The sequence below is a fragment of the Amblyomma americanum genome, chromosome 7 (assembly GCF_052857255.1).
Source record: "Amblyomma americanum isolate KBUSLIRL-KWMA chromosome 7, ASM5285725v1, whole genome shotgun sequence".
Taxonomy (NCBI): Eukaryota; Metazoa; Arthropoda; class Arachnida; order Ixodida; family Ixodidae; genus Amblyomma; species Amblyomma americanum.
Genome location: NC_135503.1, coordinates 169,403,765 through 169,423,390, shown reverse-complemented (window position 1 = coordinate 169,423,390; position 19,626 = coordinate 169,403,765). Strand labels below are relative to the sequence as shown.

Here is a 19,626-nt window from a genome sequence, read left to right as displayed (position 1 = left end):
AAGGCTGGATGACGTCGTCGCGAAGTATTTCTTCGACTTGCTCCCGGATAGCTTGTCGTTCTCGCGGTGACACACGGTAGGGGCTTTGACGGAGAGGTCGGACGTGTTGATCCGTTATAACGCGATGCTTAGCCATTGGCGTCTGTCGCACCTTCGGCGATGTCGAAAAACACTCACTGTAGCTTTGAAGCAGATTGCGGATCTGGTCTTGTCCGTTCCGGTGCAGGGATGGGTTAATGTCGAAAGTGGGCGAGTTCTCTTGGTCAGGCGAATCTTCTGCGGAGGGGTCGGAGAGGGCGAAGGAGTCTCGTACGTCAGATATTTCGTCGAAGAAAGCAATCGTCGTTCCTCTGTTAATGTGCTGGTATTCTTCGCTGAAGTTAGTCAGCAGTACTTCGGCCTGGCCATTGCGGAAATGTGCGATGCCTCTTGCGATGCTGATTCCTCAGTCTAGAAGCAACTGCATGTTCTCCGCGATCATGGCTTAAGCGTTAATGGCTTTCGTGGCGCCTACGGGCACGATAACGCTTTATCAGGGTGGGACGCTCACTTCTTCCTCCAGGACACTCAGGGCAACGTGATGTTCCCCACTTTACATCGAAGCGATGGCTTTGTCTATCGAAAGCGTGATCTGCTTGGATCGGAGGTCGATGATCGCCTGATGTTCATTAAAGAAATCCATACCCAAGATAACTTCGCGGGAGCATTGCGGTAGCTCAACAAAGGTGGCAGATAGGTATGTCCTTTGACAGTCACTCGCGCTGTGCATCGTCCTGATGGCGTAATGAGGTGGCCCCCTGCGGTGCGAATTTTTGGGCCGTCCCAAGCCGTTGTGACTTTTCTCAGCTGCGCAGCGAATGTACCATTCATCACCGAGTAATCGGCTCCTGTGTCGACTAGAGCGGTAGCTTTCCGGCCGTCGATAGTCACTTCTGAGTCGGAGGTCCTGGCTCTTGCATTGTATGTCGCTCTCGGCGTCGGGTCACGGCTTCGTCGCGTATGCGAGTCGCGGGTGGGGCGTGTGGTCGAAGCTCTTCTGGGTGGAGGCGTCGTTTTCAAGGCAGCCTGCGTCGTGGTCGGGGTTCTCATTGTGTGCGGCGTCGGTGCAGCGAGTGCCGGTTCTTCATGCGGCGTCGCGGGTGCATCGTCTTCATGGGGCGTGGTCAGTGGAGGATCTTCGGCGTTTCGCTCTTGAGCAACCTCACCTCCAGAGGTTGCTGCCTTTAGTTTCCCCTACGGGGGCTGAGAGACCTTCCCCGTACCGCGGCTGCGTAGCTGCGGCGTGGCGACGCAAAGCGCGAGGTTGACGGCGATGGTGAGCCCGAAAAGCGGTTCGGCGCTCGACTACTGATCCGGAGTTCCCGGGTTCGAACCCGACCGCGGCGGCTGCGTTTTTATGGAGGAAAAACGCTAAGGCGCCCGTGTGCTGTGCCATGTCAGTGCACGTTAAAGATCCCCAGGTGGTCGAAATTATGCCGGAGCTCTCCACTACGGCACCTATTCTTCCTTTCTTCTTTCACGCCCTCCTTTATCCCTTCCCTTACGGCGCGGTTCAGGTGTCCAAAGATATATGAGACAGATTCTGCGCCATTTCCTTTCCCCAAAAAACCAATTATTATTATTATTATATTACTCTTCTCGACGCAGGTACTCGTCGATTTCCTGCGGACGTTGTCCGAAGCGTGGTCGTAGGGCGTTAACGGAAAATCATCGAAGACCGATACGTCGGTATGGGCAGTGACGAAGAAAATGGCCGGCCTCACCGCAATGGAAGCACAACGGCCGGTTGTCGGAAGTCCTCTAGGCGTCGCATTTCCTGGGGCTTGAGCGTCGGTAATGGGCTGGGCGGGCGGGAGCTGGGAGGCGGCGTTGTGGAACAAGTGGCTCATCTCGGGGAGGACGGGGGGGTTGTCGTTGGAGCTGAGCAGTCCTTACTGCAGCGGCGTAGGTCATGGCCTGGGGTTCTGTGGCCGTCGGGGTGCTAAGTGCCTGTTGCACTTCTTCCCGTACCACGTTCATCAGAGTCGCTGCTGGTGGCTGTGGGGAGGATGGCAGTAATCGGCATAGCTTCTCTCGCCCGATTTCGCGGATAACTTCCCGCAAGCTGTCGCTGGTGGTGGCCGGCGTGTCCGAACGGATTGCACAGGCAGAGGAAGGGCGGTTGTACTGCCGAGCTCGGACGTCGAGGGTCTTCTCAGTCGTGCAGGGTTCTTGCATGAATTCCTCGACCGTTCTTGGCGGCTGGCGGACGAGGCTGCCAAAGAGTTGTTGTTTTACGCCGCGCATTAAAATCGGAACTTTCTTTTCCTCGGTCATCCCGGGGTCGGCACGGCGAAATAAGCGCTTCATCTCCTCGACGTAACCGCGGACGAGCTGTTTCGGAAGCTGGATCCTGAACTGTAGGAGTCGTTCGACTCTTTCTTTCCTCAGGACACTGGTGAATAGCTTCAATAGTTCTCTCTTGAATAGCTCCCATGTCGTAAGGGACGACTCGTAGTTTTCGTACCACGTGGGTGCGGAGCCATCCAATGAGAAGAACACGTGTCCTACTTTTGCAGCATCATCCCACTTGTTGAATGCCGCCACGCGCTCAAATCGATCCAACCATTCTTCAGGGTCTTCGCCTAGGGATCCATTGAAAGTTGGCGGCACCCGCGGCTGCTGTAGTATGATCGGTGTCGACATCTTCGGCGGGATTGCGGTGCTCGTAGCAGCGTCTTTTCACTGTCTGGTGTGGTTCGGCAGTTTGCCGAACTGAGGCTCTTCTCCCTGGAGACGTCGGCTGGCTCGCTGAGCTGCTGTCTCGTCCTCGGGTGCGAAGCGCTGAGGTCTGGCTTCACGACTTGAAGGGGGCGTCCGGAACATGGAAAGGGCACCCAGCACCTCCACCAGATGTCATGTAGTGGTGACGGCAGTCGAAGCAGCGATGAAGACGGACGAAAGGGTCTTCTAAATGAAAACTGCTTATATGGACTGAATCACTCGGCGGCGGCGAAGCGACAAGCGTGCTCGGCGGTCGTCGAACAAAACGCCCGCCGCTGTCGGCAGTGATCAACTTAAAGCTGATAACGAACTTTCGGGATAAAGCGTGCAAAGTTTCTAGAACATTCCGGAACAACGTAGAATCAGCTCTGCCAGGCTGCGATCAATCGAGATAAATCTAGTCGCGTCTTGCGTCGAAAAGTAAGCGATAAGGTCGTGTGGCGGCAGCTTTCAAAAACGAACAAACATTGCAAAAATTCGCGGCAATATTAAGGACGCCAACAGTTACCGAAACCAAGGTGCATAGGTGAATGTTTTCTTTGTTTTATTTTCTAATGCCAATCAATTGGTTTAAAGAAAATTACTTACAAACCAGCAGAAAATTAACCATGCCGCCGGTGGGATCAGAACCCACGACCTTCGAATATCGCGTCCGGTGCTCTTCCCAAGTGAGCTACAGCGACGGCTGTCCAATCTGCTGATTTCGAGGGTATTTATGTTTTTGCGTGTCAGCGAACCTTGAGAGTGTTCACCAGCGCCACCATCGTCCATAGCGGAGGACGTAGCACGTCCTGTAATATCGCAAGTGTGACGTAGAACGTCATCTAGCGGTGACATGGTTTACGCAAAAAAGCGTACAGGCGCTAAAAGACGAAGACAAGTACACTCAAGACAGGACAGGCGCCATTTTTTTTTCTTTTTTTCCAACTTCCAACTAAGTTTATTCATGGAAAAAACCGCTTAATAACCACACGAGCAGGCAAAGATAGAAGCAAAACAAACACGCAGTGACAGAGCATAGGAACACGTGCCAAAAGGATCAAGAAATGATTACAACTCTGATAATGACCCACTGAGAAACCTAATCTCTTCTTCTGAGAGCGAGACAGATGGCTTGCTTATGCAGATATGACCCCTCTGCTTGATGTTGTAAGCTTCTATTATTTCACGCTCTAATTTGTCTTTAGACCTTGCGATGAATTTGGTGTTCTCAAAACCTGGACGACACTTACAGCTTTTGCAGTGAGTGGCCATGTGGCTCCCATAACCATTTTTTATCGCAATCTTGTGCTGCCTCACTCTTTCATTGTAGCATTGACCTCTCTGGCCAATATATTCCAGACCGCAGCTAAGAGGCACAGCATACATAACGTCAGTAGTGCAAACAGTGGCGCGGATTTGGTGAATAGTTTTGCACTGCCTAACTATTCTTGCTTTGTTCAAAGTGCACACGCGCGACAGCTTGCAAGGAGCAGATAGAACCACATTGGCCTTATACCTGCTGGCTACTTTCTTTAGATTGTGCGAAAGCCGATGAATATAGGGAATCATCACCGTCGGTTTCTTTTCTTTGTTCTTGTCTTTCTGAGCGCGTTTACCCCTTGACGCCACCTTGCGCTTTTTTACAAGGTTCTCACTAATACTTGTGATGAGGTGTTTTGAGTACCCGGCTTGGTAAATGCGTTCAGTTTGCGCATCAAAGCTCAGTGCCATCTCATGCTGGCAAGATTTTTCCAAGGCTGCATTCAGGCATGTCGCAACGATTCCTCGCTTGATTAGCTTGGAATGTGCCCTACCGAAAGGGAGTAGCTCTTTACACGATCTGGGGTTGTAGGACCAGCAAATATGTCTGTCCTGTCTAAACACAATTCTCAGGTCAAGAAACTGTAGGCTATTATCGCGGGGAAGTTCTTGAGTGAAAAGAAGCCCCTTGGATTCACTACTGAAAATGGTGACAATGTTTTCATAAATGGCGCTTGGTTTGGAACCTACGTGATCGGTTAGCACAATTAGGTAGTCATCCACATATCTGAATACCCTAACAACGTTAGAGGTCAATAAAAGCCGGTCACTGACACGTTTGTCAACACACGATAAATAAATGTCACTCAATATAGGCGCAAGGGACGACACAATACAAACACCATCGCGCTGAACATAAACCTGATGGTTGAAAAAAACGGCAGTCGATGAAAGGTAAAATTCTAAAAGTGTCAAGAAATCATCACAACTAATTCCTGTTTTGTCCTGAAATGGTAGTTCGCCAATGCATGCAATCTTGTCTTTGATGGAAATTAACATTTCGGTATTCGGGATGGAATAATACAGGTCATTGACATCAATCTAAAAAGCCCACTGTGCTCCTGGCATTCCGTTTCTAATTTCCTGAACAACCTCATTAGTGCTGCGGACAAGAAAAGGGTCATCTAGAGGTAGGGACTTTAAATGGCACTGGAGAAAGCGGCCAACGCACAGCTGTCAGGACCCTTTTTCCGAAACAATCGTGCGCAGGGGGCATCCAGGCTTGTGAGACTTGCCCGTAAAGAAAACATCCAGGAACTCTCTGTCTGCGCTCTTCACCATTTTCTTGAGCGGTTCCAAATTCATGTCAGTTAGCAGCTTTACAGCGGTTTTCTTGACCGTGCCAGGATTGAACTTCACTGCGACAAAGTTCTGCAGAGCTTCAGCTGCTTTCTCTTTCAATAGCTTCTCGGGAAGGACAATGAAGCCACCTTCCTTGTCGCTTTGAAGTATCTCAAGGTTGTTGTCTCTCAAGTAGCCCTTGATCTTCTTAAAAGGAGGATAAGAAGGGCGGCTACGGCTCACGTGCTGCATCAGGCAATCCAGGGCATCCGAAGCCGCTCGGTCCTCATCCTTGTCTCTGGCTCTTCTTGCCACCTTCCTAGTCAGGGCAAGAAGCTCAGATTTCTTCATCATAGGCTCAAAGCTGAATTTAGGGCCTTTCTCAAGCGCTGACTTCACACGGGGTTCGAGAACCACATCACCAAGCACCCTGACGTCAGCCGAAGACTGTCGCACCTCCTTCACTTTGGGGAACCTTGCTCTAATCCTGTGCCATAGAAATTCCGTTGTCTGTGCCGCCAGCCGCTTGTAGTCTTGGATGGTCCTCTGCGCTTGTGTTCCATGGTCAAACAGGACGCGCAACCAGTCATTGAACAACCTGTTTTGACGCCACGCTTCAGACTTCAGGATTTTGCAAATCCTTCTAGTATGGCCCCACGATGGTTGAACAACACCAAAGATGGCTTGAACCTCAGGAGGCGCCAGTCTACGCTTTAAGTAGTAGGTTATCATGCGGGAACGGCATGTCGCTGCAGCGATGAGGTTCACGCAAGTAGAAACTGCAGTGTGGTTATTGAAGGAAGACAGGACAGTGCTCAATGGAGAAGAAATATGTTGCAGCAAGACTTTCATTTGAGCTAGTTGGTTGTAGCTTGACATGGTTTACGCAAAAAAGCGTACAGGCGCTAAAAGACGAAGACAAGCACACTCAAGACAGGACAGGCGCCTGTCCTGTCTTGCTATATATATATATATATATATATATATATATATATATATATATATATATATATATATATATATATATATATATATATATATATATATATATATATATATATATATATATATATATGTGTGTGTGTGTGCCGAGTTATACGGCGCATTATTATTTTTACAATATTTCTTTTACTACCGTCAGACAAAATTTGCAGTTCTATACCTGGGAGATAATTTGTAACGAGTCGTTAAAAGCATTAGGTGCTATAAATTTTAAGAATGGCGCACTGACTTAGACGGAGTTGATAAAAACAAAACACCCCAGAGGACTTTGCTTCAAGTTTCCATTAAAGACCTTTACCGGCTGATAATCTCTAGTAAATAAATACTCGCGGTATTATATTGCACAAATTACAAAAAATATAGACTTAACTACAGACCAAATATTTTCAAATCACAATTACTCAATATTCTTCGTTAAAAACAGTAACGGCAAATAATTAGACTTCGAACAGAGTGCTTGTGATTGCGTAATAGTTAGCACAATGGGAAAATTTCTGAAAATATCTTGAAAACATGGTTTTGTTTGTAGGAACGTTTCGTAAGTCAAAGGCACAATAGCCCTGTCTACATGAACCCGATACAGTCTAGTAGAGTTTGCTTGTCGGGTAAAAAACCAGTTGCCGGGTTCATGTAGACGCTGTCGGGTAGAGTAAAATAAGCGACAGTGCGAGCCGAGTTAACTCGCCTGCAGGGGGTAGGTTAACTCGCCTGACCCGCCTTTCCAAAAACCATGTATGCGCAGTCGGGTCAGGGAGTCGGGTAACAGAGAACTCTGGGAAAGATTTCGGTCATGTGACCAGTCGACCATAATGGCAGCCGCCGTCGGTCCCCGCGCTGTTTCCACCCGAACTTCTTGGACCGACCGGGAACTGGAATGTTTTCTAGCGCTAATCAATGGAAAAAAAGTGAGCGAGGCGCTGGACAGCAGACGGCAGCGCAACCAAGATGTTTTCAAAGAGCTGCAGGCCGAAAAGGCCAATCTCGGTTATCACTGGACGTGGCAGTAGTTGCGGAGCTGCTGGAAGAATTTTAAGAGATTCACGGCCGTGAGTATAAACATTCTCTCACCCGAATTTCGACACCCATACGGAATGATACTACGTTGCAGCACAATTCTATCTTGTGTGACAGGAACGGTTGGAGCAAGAGAGAAGTGGAGCTGCACCGTCGGCTTGGAAGTGGTACGACCACATGAACGCGCTGCTCAGCCACAGGCCGACGGTGCAGGCCCGGGAGTACCGCGTGGACTCGCAAGATGTCCCCCCAGATGTCCCACCAGACTACGGCGACAACTCGCAGCTAGGCAAGTGTACACCCAAATGTGCTTTCACTCTCGTTGCCGTTTATGTGATGTAGCATGTCGGGAGCGCCGAAGTCAGCGACTCGGTGCTGCGTTGTTTTGGTGAGCGCTGATTTCAATGCCGCAACGTAGAGCGGTTAACGCAGTTTCAACCAGCTTTCGCATTTCTAATAGTGTGATCATTTACAACCCCCTACATTAACGTGGACAGCGGCAGCGCGAAGCAAAAAGGACGAAAGAGAGACACGAGAACACAGGACAAGCGCTCATCTCGTGTCTCTCTTTCGAACTTGTTGCTTCGCGCTGCCGCTGTTCATGATGATTCATCAACTAGCCCGCAATAAGATATTACTCCTACATTAATTGCTATGTAAACACAAAAAACAATTCCAAAAAACGTATAATCGTATGGAGAAATGCGGTACTGTTCTGATAACGAGTGCACATAACACAAATATTCTTGTTTCCAGTAAAGAGCCTCAATAAGCTGACGACTGAATGTGTTCCTTGACAAATCCACTGGGCATCCAACGGGGCTGACTTAATTTTTTTTATCATGCAATCATGTAACTGTGCGGACGTATTTGACAAATAACTAAGGTGCCCTGCACTTGGCCCTAACATGAAATGCTTTTTGCTTCTAGTGCACTTTTTCATTGATTGCAGTACGCACCAACAGCTTTGAAAATGCAGTGCCTTAAAATTTGTGTGCCTCATCACAGTTCCCGTTAAAAGCGGACTCTTAAGAACACCTTTTCTTTGACGTAGGTTATTATTGTGCTTTCATGAGACATGGTTAATTTCATCCCAATTTCACTGCACTGACATAGTACACGGGCCTCTAGCATTTCGCCTCTATTGAAATGCGATTGCCGCGGCCGGAATCAAACCCGCGTCTTTCGGCTCACCAGCCCAGCACCATGAGCACTGAGCCACCACGGTGGCTTTATATACTGATGAGGTATAGACAGTGTTGAAAGGCTGATATCTACAAAAGGAAAGTTCAAACACTTCTTGCTAGTGTTTGCCCGCTGGGCTGAAACTTGGAAGCTAAGAAATAAACTGAAAAAATAATGACGGGCTGTACAACGAGTTAAGGAAAAACAATAAGTGTAATGTAAAAAGGACACAAGAACAATGTGTATGAGAGAACATGAATTAACGCTATCTCAGTTTATTATCGGCAGGAAATAGACATGGGGGAAACATGCAATATGTAGCATGGTGTCTGAGTGACTGTCAACAGAAGGCAAAAAATAGTTACAGTTAGTAGAGAGTCTGTTGCACTAACGAAACAATGAAGTTTGCTGGTAACAGGGTGGGCATGCTAGTTGCAAAGGAGAGGTGATTGGAGATAGAGTGCCCATGTTGTGCAGTGGGATGGGATGGTGTGGCGGGTAAACCACATGTATTCGAGTCCCGGTAGCCGCAACCACATGTATTGGAGTCCCGGTAGCCGCGGCTGGTGAGACGGCGGAGCGGGCTGTTGATGTTGCTGGCCAGAACGCTTGACCAAAGCGTTCTCTGATGCGCGAGGCAGATCTTTTTCATCAGCGCCGCTGGCGATGCCAGCGCCGCTACAGATGCCCCCCCCCCCCCCCCTAGCGCGATGTGCGATAATAGAGAAAAACAGTATGTAAAAGTTTGTACAGGTTCTCAAGTAGAGGACAGAGTTAGCTTTGTGAAGTCCGGATCAGAGCTGGGGAAGCCTGTCGGGCGGAAGAAAAGAGCTCTGGCGGTCGAGCCTGGCTGCCTCGGAAAAGGCGAGGGGAGCCAAAAGGCGAGGATGATGGAAGCACAAGGCGGGAAAAGTCATCGAGGAATGGGAGGCGAGCTAGGCGTTCTTCAGTCGGACAGCCTACGGGCGGGGCCGGTGGTTGGGGGGCAGTTTTGCGCTGGGTCAGTTGGTTCGGACGATGATATGGCGCGGGGAAGACATAGAAGTGGAGCCGATGCCTCGGCCGCTGGCAATGGCGAAACAACGGCGGACGGCACTGAGCGTGGGGTCTGCGGCGTGAGGCACGTGCTACCTTGTTAGGTAGTAGTCGAAACGGGGGACGAGATGTACCGGCCGTCTGCAAAAGTGAGCTCACCGTGGCGTTGGGACCGGTTGTTGGGGGCACAAGAAGCAAATCCGGGGAGTATTTGTAGGAATGGTAAGTATACGGTAGGGCCGACTCCATAGATGGTGTTGGATGGGGCACGCTGCAATGCATCGCAAGCATGCCACCACCTGCTGAGGCTGTCTCGTCTGTCGGGGAGGCACAGGCACTGGAAAAGGCACCAGGTGGGCAGGGATGTGCGGCAGGCGTTTCAGGTGGCGCGTTAGGCGCGACAAGGCCCTGGGGAGGCGTCCATGCGTGCCGAGCGACAGGAAGGGCAGTTGAGCTCACTATGGTGGGGCTTGAGGTAGCAGGCGAACTGGGGACAAGAAGCGAATTGAGGCCCGGGTCGAGAGAGGGTGCTGCCGGAGATGGCCCAAGGGCAGGCGCCACAGCTGGGAAGCAGGGCTGGACAGGAAGCACCCAAGGACGGGAGCTCGCAGATGGATGGCCGTCCGTAGGGGCCGTTGGAGCAATCTTAGGAGAGACGGGGATGCAGCACGAGACAGCTGGGTGTGAAGGCGGGCAAGAGACCAACGCGTGGTCACGTGGCACTTGCCGTACCGTGGATGAGGGCTCATTCGGTGGCGGCGACAGTGGAGAGACGGTGTCTGGAGGGGCGCCGACGGAGGAGCGGTTGGGGGAAAGCCGAAACAGGTCGGGTAGGGAATGTGGCCACGGGTGGTGGGTCAAGTGGCGCCGCAGTGGAGTCGGGAACAGGAGCGTAGAGAGTCGGTGGGAGCTCCAAGCCAAAATATGCCGTCAAGCCCTTCGTGAAATCGGCGTATATGTAGGGGCCAGGAGGCGGCAACCGCAGCTGTGCCAGGAGACCGGGTGGTAGTTCGCTGGTGGCGTGCTGATAGCGCAGCAGCTGGCTGGACACGTTGTGGACATGAAAGTGCGAGTCAAGCAGCGCCAGCCACGAAACGGGGTCCCTGGCGTAAAAAGCGGGCAGGCCGGGCAGCCGAGGAAGGTAGGGGCGTTGATATGACTGAAGGAGCTCACCGGATGTGATGGGAGGTGCGTACATGGCGGCGAGAGGCTGCCGAAAGCCGGGTGCGAATTGCGGCCGTGCAGCGGCAAGGCCAAGTGGAGGACCAGGACGGGCAGGAGCGCAAAGCCGGTGGGAGCCTCGTTGCGTGCGTCGGGGCTGTCGTCCGGTGTCACCAGAATGTGGTGGGTGAACCACATGTATTGGAGTCCCAGTAGCCGCAACCACATGTATTGGAGTCCCGGTAGCCACGGCTGGTGAGCCGGCGGAGCGGGCTGTTGACGTTGCTGGCCAGGCCGGTTGCCCAAAGCGTTCTCTGATGCGCGAGGCAGATCTTCTTCATCAGCGCCGCTGGCGATGCCAGCGCCACTACAATGGCATCTTAGAATCTTTGAATTGCAAGATGTGCAATTTCAGCACTTTTGGCTATTTTTTTTGTTTTGCAGATATCAGCGATGTTGGCATCAGGACTGAGGAGGACGACGCTGAGTGCCTTCAGGAACAAAGTCTTTTGATAGGCTAACAACAACAACAACAACAACAACAAAGTGAACGTAAGTTTGGTCAATTTTTAAGCACTGGATGGCATTTGATAGCTCTGCTGCAGAACTAAATTTGTTCTCTGGGCCCATATTCACACTTCGATTTCTCGTGGTATCGATCTTTTGAGGTGCTCAACGACTGGCTGAGGCAGCGGAAGCAGATGTGCTGCTCAGCTGCACTGCAAAGTGTCGTTTGACCAGCCTTGAAAATAGTGAGGTATAAGTGATTACCAGAGTGCACCTAATTTCACAACCCTGTTTGTTGCTGCATAGGTACTCACAATGCAGATGGGGCTGTAGTGTCTTGAGACACATCATTTCTGGAACAAGTGCTCATGGCATTTATATAATTTAGATGTACACAGCTGTGATCAAATGCAGCAGCTAATATATTTATTCTTTTTAGCGAGAAAAATTATATTTTCAGACATCGTTTGAGTGGGATGGTGTGGATTCCATTGGCGCAGAGTTTAGTTTCCAAGGTTACTGCATTTTATTTTTTATATAAACCGTTTACTCTACTTTGGCAGCGTTCAGGATTTTTACCTGCAGATGCAGGCGATGCAAGTGCCGCAACTGCTTCTGCTGCTTCAACCAACCAAAGAATGCTTTGCGAGTCTCTCGAGAGGTCAGAATTAGAATATTTGCCCTGCTTTATGCTTCCTGCATACTTCCTGCGTACGATTTTGAGTCAGTAGTTTTACATCTCTGTGTAGCTGAAGATAGAAAAAGACAGATTCATTTCTTTTCTTGTTTATCCAATAATTGTTCAAATATAACAAGAAATGAAATTTTGAGTTTTTCGAGTTGAAGACAAAAACATATTTGCTTCAATTTTTTAAAGAACCAACATCCACCGAAACTTGAATCTATAGCTACTAGCCATGTAGTCAATACGAAAGCAAATTTTACTCTGCTTTGCCTCTCATTTTTCTGCTGAGCTTCCTTTTTTATCTGTTCTGCATCTCTCTCAGTGAAGTACTTTCTACTACGGTCCACCTCACACAGCTATGCCACGATTTAGTGTCCCGGTGATGCACGAAATGCTTTGGGATGTCACCTTGTATATCAAAGGGCATCAATTTGGGCTATGCTCCCATGACTGAATGTGCGTGCTGCGTCTAAGATGGTAGTTCGAATGTGTGCCTGGTAAGGAAGGCATTCTTTGGTGCACAATCCCAAACTGCATGGCTAAATGACTCTTAAATATTTTTGCATCTCCTGTAGAAACACTATTCTAGAAGAATTGGTTGTGCATTGCGCTACTTGCTGGGGAGCAGGCTTTGTGGTGTGAAGAACTGATTTGGGCGAGTACCTATGCAGGAAGGGGTTGTTCATCATTTGGCTCTTGTCAGCACAGCAGGTGCCTCAGTCTTTTGAACACAGCATTTTACAGGCAATGCTGTTGATTGCCAACATGTGGAAATACCTGCGCCAAACAGCCTTACGCATATTTTCTATGTGCCCACTAAAAAGAAAAAGAAATGTTTAAATACATCCATACAAAAGCGAGATCTTACGCTTCACATGAGGCAAGAATAGCGGAGAATAAAAGTGTCAGTAAAGCAGCTGAATGGGCTAGTTGGTTTTGCATCTTGGTGAAAAACAGCGCACAAGCAGACACAGACAGAAAGAAGGGGACAAGCGCTGAACTAGCAACTGAGGTTTTATTGAGAAGCATGGCGAAATATATACAGCACAGCATACAGTATTCAAAAAACATATAAACAGCACATAAAAGGCGGATAAGAAGCCAGCATCCAAAATCATCGCTTAACGTCGCATATCCAAGAATTCCATCTCTTTTGTTGAAAGAAGGATAGACGGGGTGCTGACACATGAGTCCTCCGCTTTTGCTATCGCCCTAGCCTCGATAATTTCCCTTGTTATTGTGCACTTGTTTCGTGCCAGGATTTTGCAGCCGTGAAGGTCGGGTATGCAGGCAGGTTTATGATTGCAACGGTGACAGTGCTTAGCCAGAAAACCTGATGAAGCAATGGATCTTACATTGTTGTTATGCTCCAGTAATCTTTCGTTAAGACACCGACCGGTCTGGCCGATGTATCTGCTTCCACACGGTAACTTAATTTCATAAACAACACCCTGATCACATGCAACAAAAGGATTCTGGTGGTTGATTTTGCATCCAGGACGAGGCTTTTTCATTGGATTTGTCGCTTTACACAGTTTTATTAGTTTTTCTGGGGCAGAAAACACAACCTTAACATCGGCCTTCTTGGCTATTTTCTTAAGGTTGTGCGAGATCTTATGCATATAAGGGATGGCCGCAACTTTTTGTTTATCATCTCTTTGTCCCTTTTGTTGATTGCATCCCGTCTGCCCTTCCGCTTTTTTCTCTTTTAGAACACCTTCCGCCACTGACACTAGCAATTCACTGGGGTAGCCAGCCGCACCTAGACGGGCAGTTTGTTTCAGTAGGCTTTCCTCAACTGTGTGAAAACAGGACTTGTTTAATGCATTACGAAAGCAAAGCTTAGCTATACCCCTTTTCACCAATTTCGAGTGTGCCGAATCGTACGGAAGTATCGGCTTTTTTCCCCTAGGATCATAAATCCAACAGGCATGGTTGTTCGTAAACCGGAGGCTTAAGTCCAAGAAACGGATGCTTTCATCCAGAGGCAGTTCATTGGTCAAAGTTAGGGAGTTTAAACACTCCTCGAATATTCTTAGAATGCTCCCGAATGTTTCGTCAAGAGGTCGGTTTGTCCTTCGGGAGCATTCTAAGAATATTCGAGGAGTGTTTAAACCCCCTAACTTTGACCAATGAACTGCCTCTGGATGAAAGCATCCGTTTCTTGGACTTAAGCCTCCGGTTTACGAACAACCATGCCTGTTGGATTTATGATCCTAGGGGAAAAAAGCCGATACTTCCGTACGATTCGGCACACTCGAAATTGGTGAAAAGGGGTATAGCTAAGCTTTGCTTTCGTAATGCATTAAACAAGTCCTGTTTTCACACAGTTGAGGAAAGCCTACTGAAACAAACTGCCCGTCTAGGTGCGGCTGGCTACCCCAGTAAATTGCTAGTGTCAGTGGCGGAAGGTGTTCTAAAAGAGAAAAAAGCGGAAGGGCAGACGGGATGCAATCAACAAAAGGGACAAAGAGATGATAAACAAAAAGTTGCGGTCATCCCTTATATGCATAAGATATCGCACAACCTTAAGAAAATAGCCAAGAAGGCCGATGTTAAGGTTGTGTTTTCTGCCCCAGAAAAACTAATAAAACTGTGTAAAGCGACAAATCCAATGAAAAAGCCTCGTCCTGGATGCAAAATCAACCACCAGAATCCTTTTGTTGCATGTGATCAGGGTGTTGTTTATGAAATTAAGTTACCGTGTGGAAGCAGGTACATCGGCCAGACCGGTCGGTGTCTTAACGAAAGATTACTGGAGCATAACAACAATGTAAGATCCATTGCTTCATCAGGTTTTCTGGCTAAGCACTGTCACCGTTGCAATCATAAACCTGCCTGCATACCCGACCTTCACGGCTGCAAAATCCTGGCACGAAACAAGTGCACAATAACAAGGGAAATTATCGAGGCTAGGGCGATAGCAAAAGCGGAGGACTCATGTGTCAGCACCCCGTCTATCCTTCTTTCAACAAAAGAGATGGAATTCTTGGATATGCGACGTTAAGCGATGATTTTGGATGCTGGCTTCTTATCCGCCTTTTATGTGCTGTTTATATGTTTTTGAATGCTGTATGCTGTGCTGTATATATTTCGCCATGCTTCTCAATAAAACCTCAGTTGCTAGTTCAGCGCTTGTCCCCTTCTTTCTGTCTGTGTCTGCTTGTGCGCTGTTTTTCACCAAAAAGTGTCAGCACTGAATAAAACATGCATAGTGCTTTTCTTGCATTGCCTGGAGGCTGTCAATGGATCAACTGTGTTTATGAAATTTCCAGTGTATTTTTGCCATTTTTTCCATGGCAGAAATGTGAGCAAATGCAAGCTTCAAAGGAATTGGCTTTAAAAAAAGGCTGTCCTGGCTCTATTAAAGGGCAGAAAAGCATGCGAGACACTGAATAATATTCATGAAGGTATTGAAATTTTATATTATTAAGAAACCAAAAATCAAATTTTTTTCCTGCACTTTAGTCTTTCCTGCATCCTGGAAGAACACGAGGTGGTTGATATTATTCCAGGGCTCTCCAGTATGGCATATCTCATGGCCCATTTGTTGCTTTCGAATGTGAAACCTAAATACCATACCATTCCAAACATACTATGTGCTCTCCCTGTAAGGGTCAATGCCAAGCTTCTCTAAATGACGCAAGTGCCTGCCAAATGCCCTCCATTTCATTTGTATTCTCCTGGCTATTTCACTGGCAGGGTTCGACTCTGCGGTAATTACTTGCCGAAGATAGATTTATTCTATTACAATATACAATACTTTGCTGTCTATCTTTGTCTCTTTCCAAATTGCTGGACGTGACTTCAGTTTCCTTCTTATTAACTTTTAGCTCTACCATTCTGCTTGAATGTTGAGGCCCTGAGTAAAGCACAGGAACTCCTTCTGAGTTACGTCGCTGGGCAACATGGGAAAATCGGAGGTTCCTAGGATTTCCTCCATTCATTTTAACCCAAGCTCTTCCGAGTCCAATCCTTTGACTCTTGTAAACATGCAGTGTATAGCATCAAAGAGCTTGTGTCGCCTTACTCTATACCCTTTCCAATTCGCATTTTGGTACATCACTCAACACCACAGACCTTATTGTTCAATTTCCTCAACATTCATTCTTTCTTTTTCTGGTGGAGAATTGTGGTGGTTCAAGGATTTGAACCATGGGTCTCCTGCACGCGAGGCGGATGCTCTACCTCTGCGCCAGCGCAGCATCCACTGAACTGGCCACTATAGTGGCCACTGTACTGCACCCTGAATGCCTAGTGGCATCGCTGGTGCTCATCTCAGCAGTAATGAGAGAATAAGAGAAGCACAATAATTTTATTCATGAAAAAGGCATTCAAACACAGCACAAAGCTCTTATACCTATGCTATTAGCAAGTGTTGTCAAAGTAAAGTGATGCAACTTGCTATCTTTAAGTGTGGTTGTTTGCAGAATCCTGATGTGTTGTATTGCCTGAAATATTTAGGTAGTGCAAACTTAAATACATATGTGACCAGTGTTGCGACAAAAAAAAACTTTCTTTTATAGTGAAAGGAGCAGTGTGCATGTGATGGGCATTGCTGAGCTGATCAGAATTTATGCGTACTATGGCATTTTCCCATTCTGGTAATTTTAATGTCTTCATCTAAACTGAGTGTAAACTTTGTACCACAAGGTCTGGTGGATTAAGTTTCACTTGCACAAGGTTAAGGGTGAGTATGTGCCTGCAGTATTTCACTTTTTTGACCTCTGATTGAAAATTGTCTCTTGGTTTATTGAACATGCCTAAAGCTGTTACCTCACTTTGCTAACGTGGACATTGCCATGTATCACACAGAAATGTTACTTGTGAACGGGGGACATCACGACACAGGACGCAGTCTCAAATTACAGGTATAGTACCTTGCCACACCATCTTTCCTCTCTTTCGGAATCATAGCATTCTAGAATGTGTTTTCCAAAAAAAAACAAATTGCCTGGGCAAGCACTGGCAGCAGGAGTCTGTAGTTATTGCTGCATCCAAAGAGTGGTATATACCAGAATGGTAGTCATGACACAGAAAATCAGAACTGTCTTCAGTTTCCAACCTGCATGGACTCAGAACACTGGTTCCTCTAGCAGAGTAAAGGGAAACACTGTGCAAAGAAGTGAGCACCCTGGTATAGTATGTGTGCTCTTCAAGAACATGAGGCAGTGTTTATCTGTTCAGTAAAGGGGTCAGCTGGCAGGATGCTATAAATGTAATGGGTGCTTGCCACATTTGAGTATGGCTATGTTTGAGGATATGCATAAACAGAGAGAGAAACCTGTGAGCACTTTTGAGAAACTTTTTAAGATTCGCGCTGCACGCAAAAAGAATGTCGGTGATGCATGGAAAACCCGCGGAAAGGACGTGTTCACAGGGCAATGTTGCCCTTTGTACTTCTGCTTGTGAACGCGTCCTTTCCACTGGTTTTCCACGTACCATGCAGCAACCGGCCCAACAAGCTACGCTTCTTCAATAGAATGTCAGTGACAACTGCTAGTACCCATTCTTTTTTTTTTTAACCAGCAACAAACAGTGTTCGGGAAAGACATAAGAGCGCAAGCTGGCAACACGGACAAGGAAGGGAACAGGACGAGCGCTACACTTTCAACAGGGTTTATTCAGGGAAGAGCGTATATATTGCCTCTGACCTTATCCATGCTCTTAATCTCAATTTGATAAACATCTACCTTTCACAGATATGCCTCAAGGAACATCATTTCACTGTGCCGGATAATAACCGAGGTATCACTAATGCAATTGTCGCCTCGTTTTTTGATATAAAAGGCTTCCACAAGCTCACGTTCGGTCTTATCACGGCTTTTCAGTAGCACTTTGCATTCAGGCAGTCGGGGCTTGCAGACTATACGTTTCTCTTTCGAGCATGCTTGGCAGTGGTCTGAAAGATGGGCTCCTTTCTTATTCAAAGAATTCTTGTGTTCAAGCAGGCGCTCATTAAGACACCGGCCGGTCTGTCCAACGTACACCTTCCCGCATGCAAGCGGGAACTCGTACACCACTCCTTTCTTGCAGCCAACAAGTGGCGTTCGGTGTCTGATGGCGCACTCTTGCATTTCCTTTCTCCCAATACGTGAGAACATTCCGGCTAGTTTTCGCGGCGCTGAAAATACCACGTTGACGCCGTACTCATTGGCCACCTTCTTGAGGTTATGAGAGGTGTGGTGTACGTAAGGTACAACTTCCGGCCTTTCCAGCCTTTTTTCTTGAGGTCTGTTGTTTTCATTGCTGCCCTTCAGCTTTTTCAGCAAGGTCTGCGTCACGGAGAGAACCAGGGGAGCCGGGAAGCCTGCATTCTGCAACCTGGCATCCTTTGATGCAAAGCTGGCGTGCATGAAATGGTGGCAGGACTTCTTTAGTGCGGACGCAAGGCACTGGGAAGCGATAGCCCTCTTAACGGTCTTAGAATGGTTTGAATGAAATGGCAACAAATCTTTCTTGGCGCGTGGACAGTATCGCCAGCAAACATGTGAAGGGTGAAAGGTTAGGGTGAGGTCTAAAAACTGTAATTGGTTATTACTGCTAGGCAGTTCGTGAGTGAAGGTGAGGCCCATGCTGTTTCGACCAAACGTACCTAAAACATCAGCTATTGCTTCTTCAAAACTAAAATCGCTATCTGCCAACAAGACCAGGTAATCGTCTACATATCTTAAAACGTGGACTATACAATCCGTGTCAAGTGCTTCACTCAAGGAGCGGTCAATTTCAGATAAAAATATATTACAGAGTACCGGGGCGACACACGAGCCAATGCAAATGCCCTTTCTTTGTAGATACGTTTGGTCATTGAAATCAATAAAAGTGGCCTTCAGATAAAACTCAAGTAATGACATGAAGTTGTCCACATTCAAACCAGAAGCGTTTTGAAAAGTCGTGGCTCCATTCCTATCAATGCAATCACGCACTGCAGCAAAGAGATGTTGATGCGAAACCGAGTAGAAAAGATCTTCTACATCAATGGAAAAACCAGACCTAATGTTCCTATTGGTCTGAAGGAAGGCTATCACATCATCAGAGTTCTTAGTTCCAAAGGGGTCTTCTATTTCCAGAGTCTTCAGGTGCTTGAGCAAAAATTGACTGATTTGCCGTTTCCAAGTATCCTTTTCGCTTACTATTGTCCGAAAAGGTATTTCCGGCTTGTGAGTTTTCGCTGAGAAAAAGACCGAAAGGCAGTTCTTTTCACAATTCCTGATGGCACTTGCTAGTTCATGCAGGTGCAGTTCCTCACAAAACGACACTGCACCTTTCTTCATTTGCTTCGTTTTCACTTCCACGGACCTGAAGTTCTGCTTGACTGCTTCTATTGCCTTTTTGTTGTACAAACCGGACGGTATTATAACAAAACCGCCTTCTTTGTCAGCCTGCACAAGCTGCAGATCATTCGCTCTAAAAAACGAAACGACCTTCGCCGTGGGATCAGCTCGATGGCAGTGAGGGTTTGGATCTCTGACCGACCTAGTGAGGGTGTCAACGCCGTCCAAGAGGCACCTTTCCTGGTTTTCTTTCGTTGTTTTGTTGGCCAGTCGTCGGTTAAGGGCTAGCCATTCGTGTGGCTTGAGTTTGGCTTGTACGCTGAATTTTGGGCCTTCCTTCAGGACTGCCGCTATTCCTTCCGGGAGTTCAGCTCCTCCCAGGACTAACACATCATGGCGTCCGGGATCCTTGGTCTG

The 19,626-nt window shown here is 47.7% G+C and overlaps 1 protein-coding gene across 2 annotated transcripts in view; it reads left to right on the top strand.

The window, feature by feature from the left end:
• LOC144097582 (putative 4-coumarate--CoA ligase 2) overlaps positions 1 to 19,626 on the top strand; it is a 365,926-nt gene that overhangs the window by 49,971 nt on the left and 296,329 nt on the right. Inside the window, exons 1-2 of one of the 2 annotated variants that reach the window (XM_077630251.1) lie at positions 11,192 to 11,295; positions 16,751 to 16,806. The exons of the other annotated variant lie outside the window; for it this stretch is intronic. The gene's annotated coding sequence lies outside the window, so the exon portion shown is untranslated. Of the gene's footprint in view, positions 1 to 11,191; positions 11,296 to 16,750; positions 16,807 to 19,626 lie in introns of those variants that run through there. 2 annotated transcript variants of the gene reach the window in all.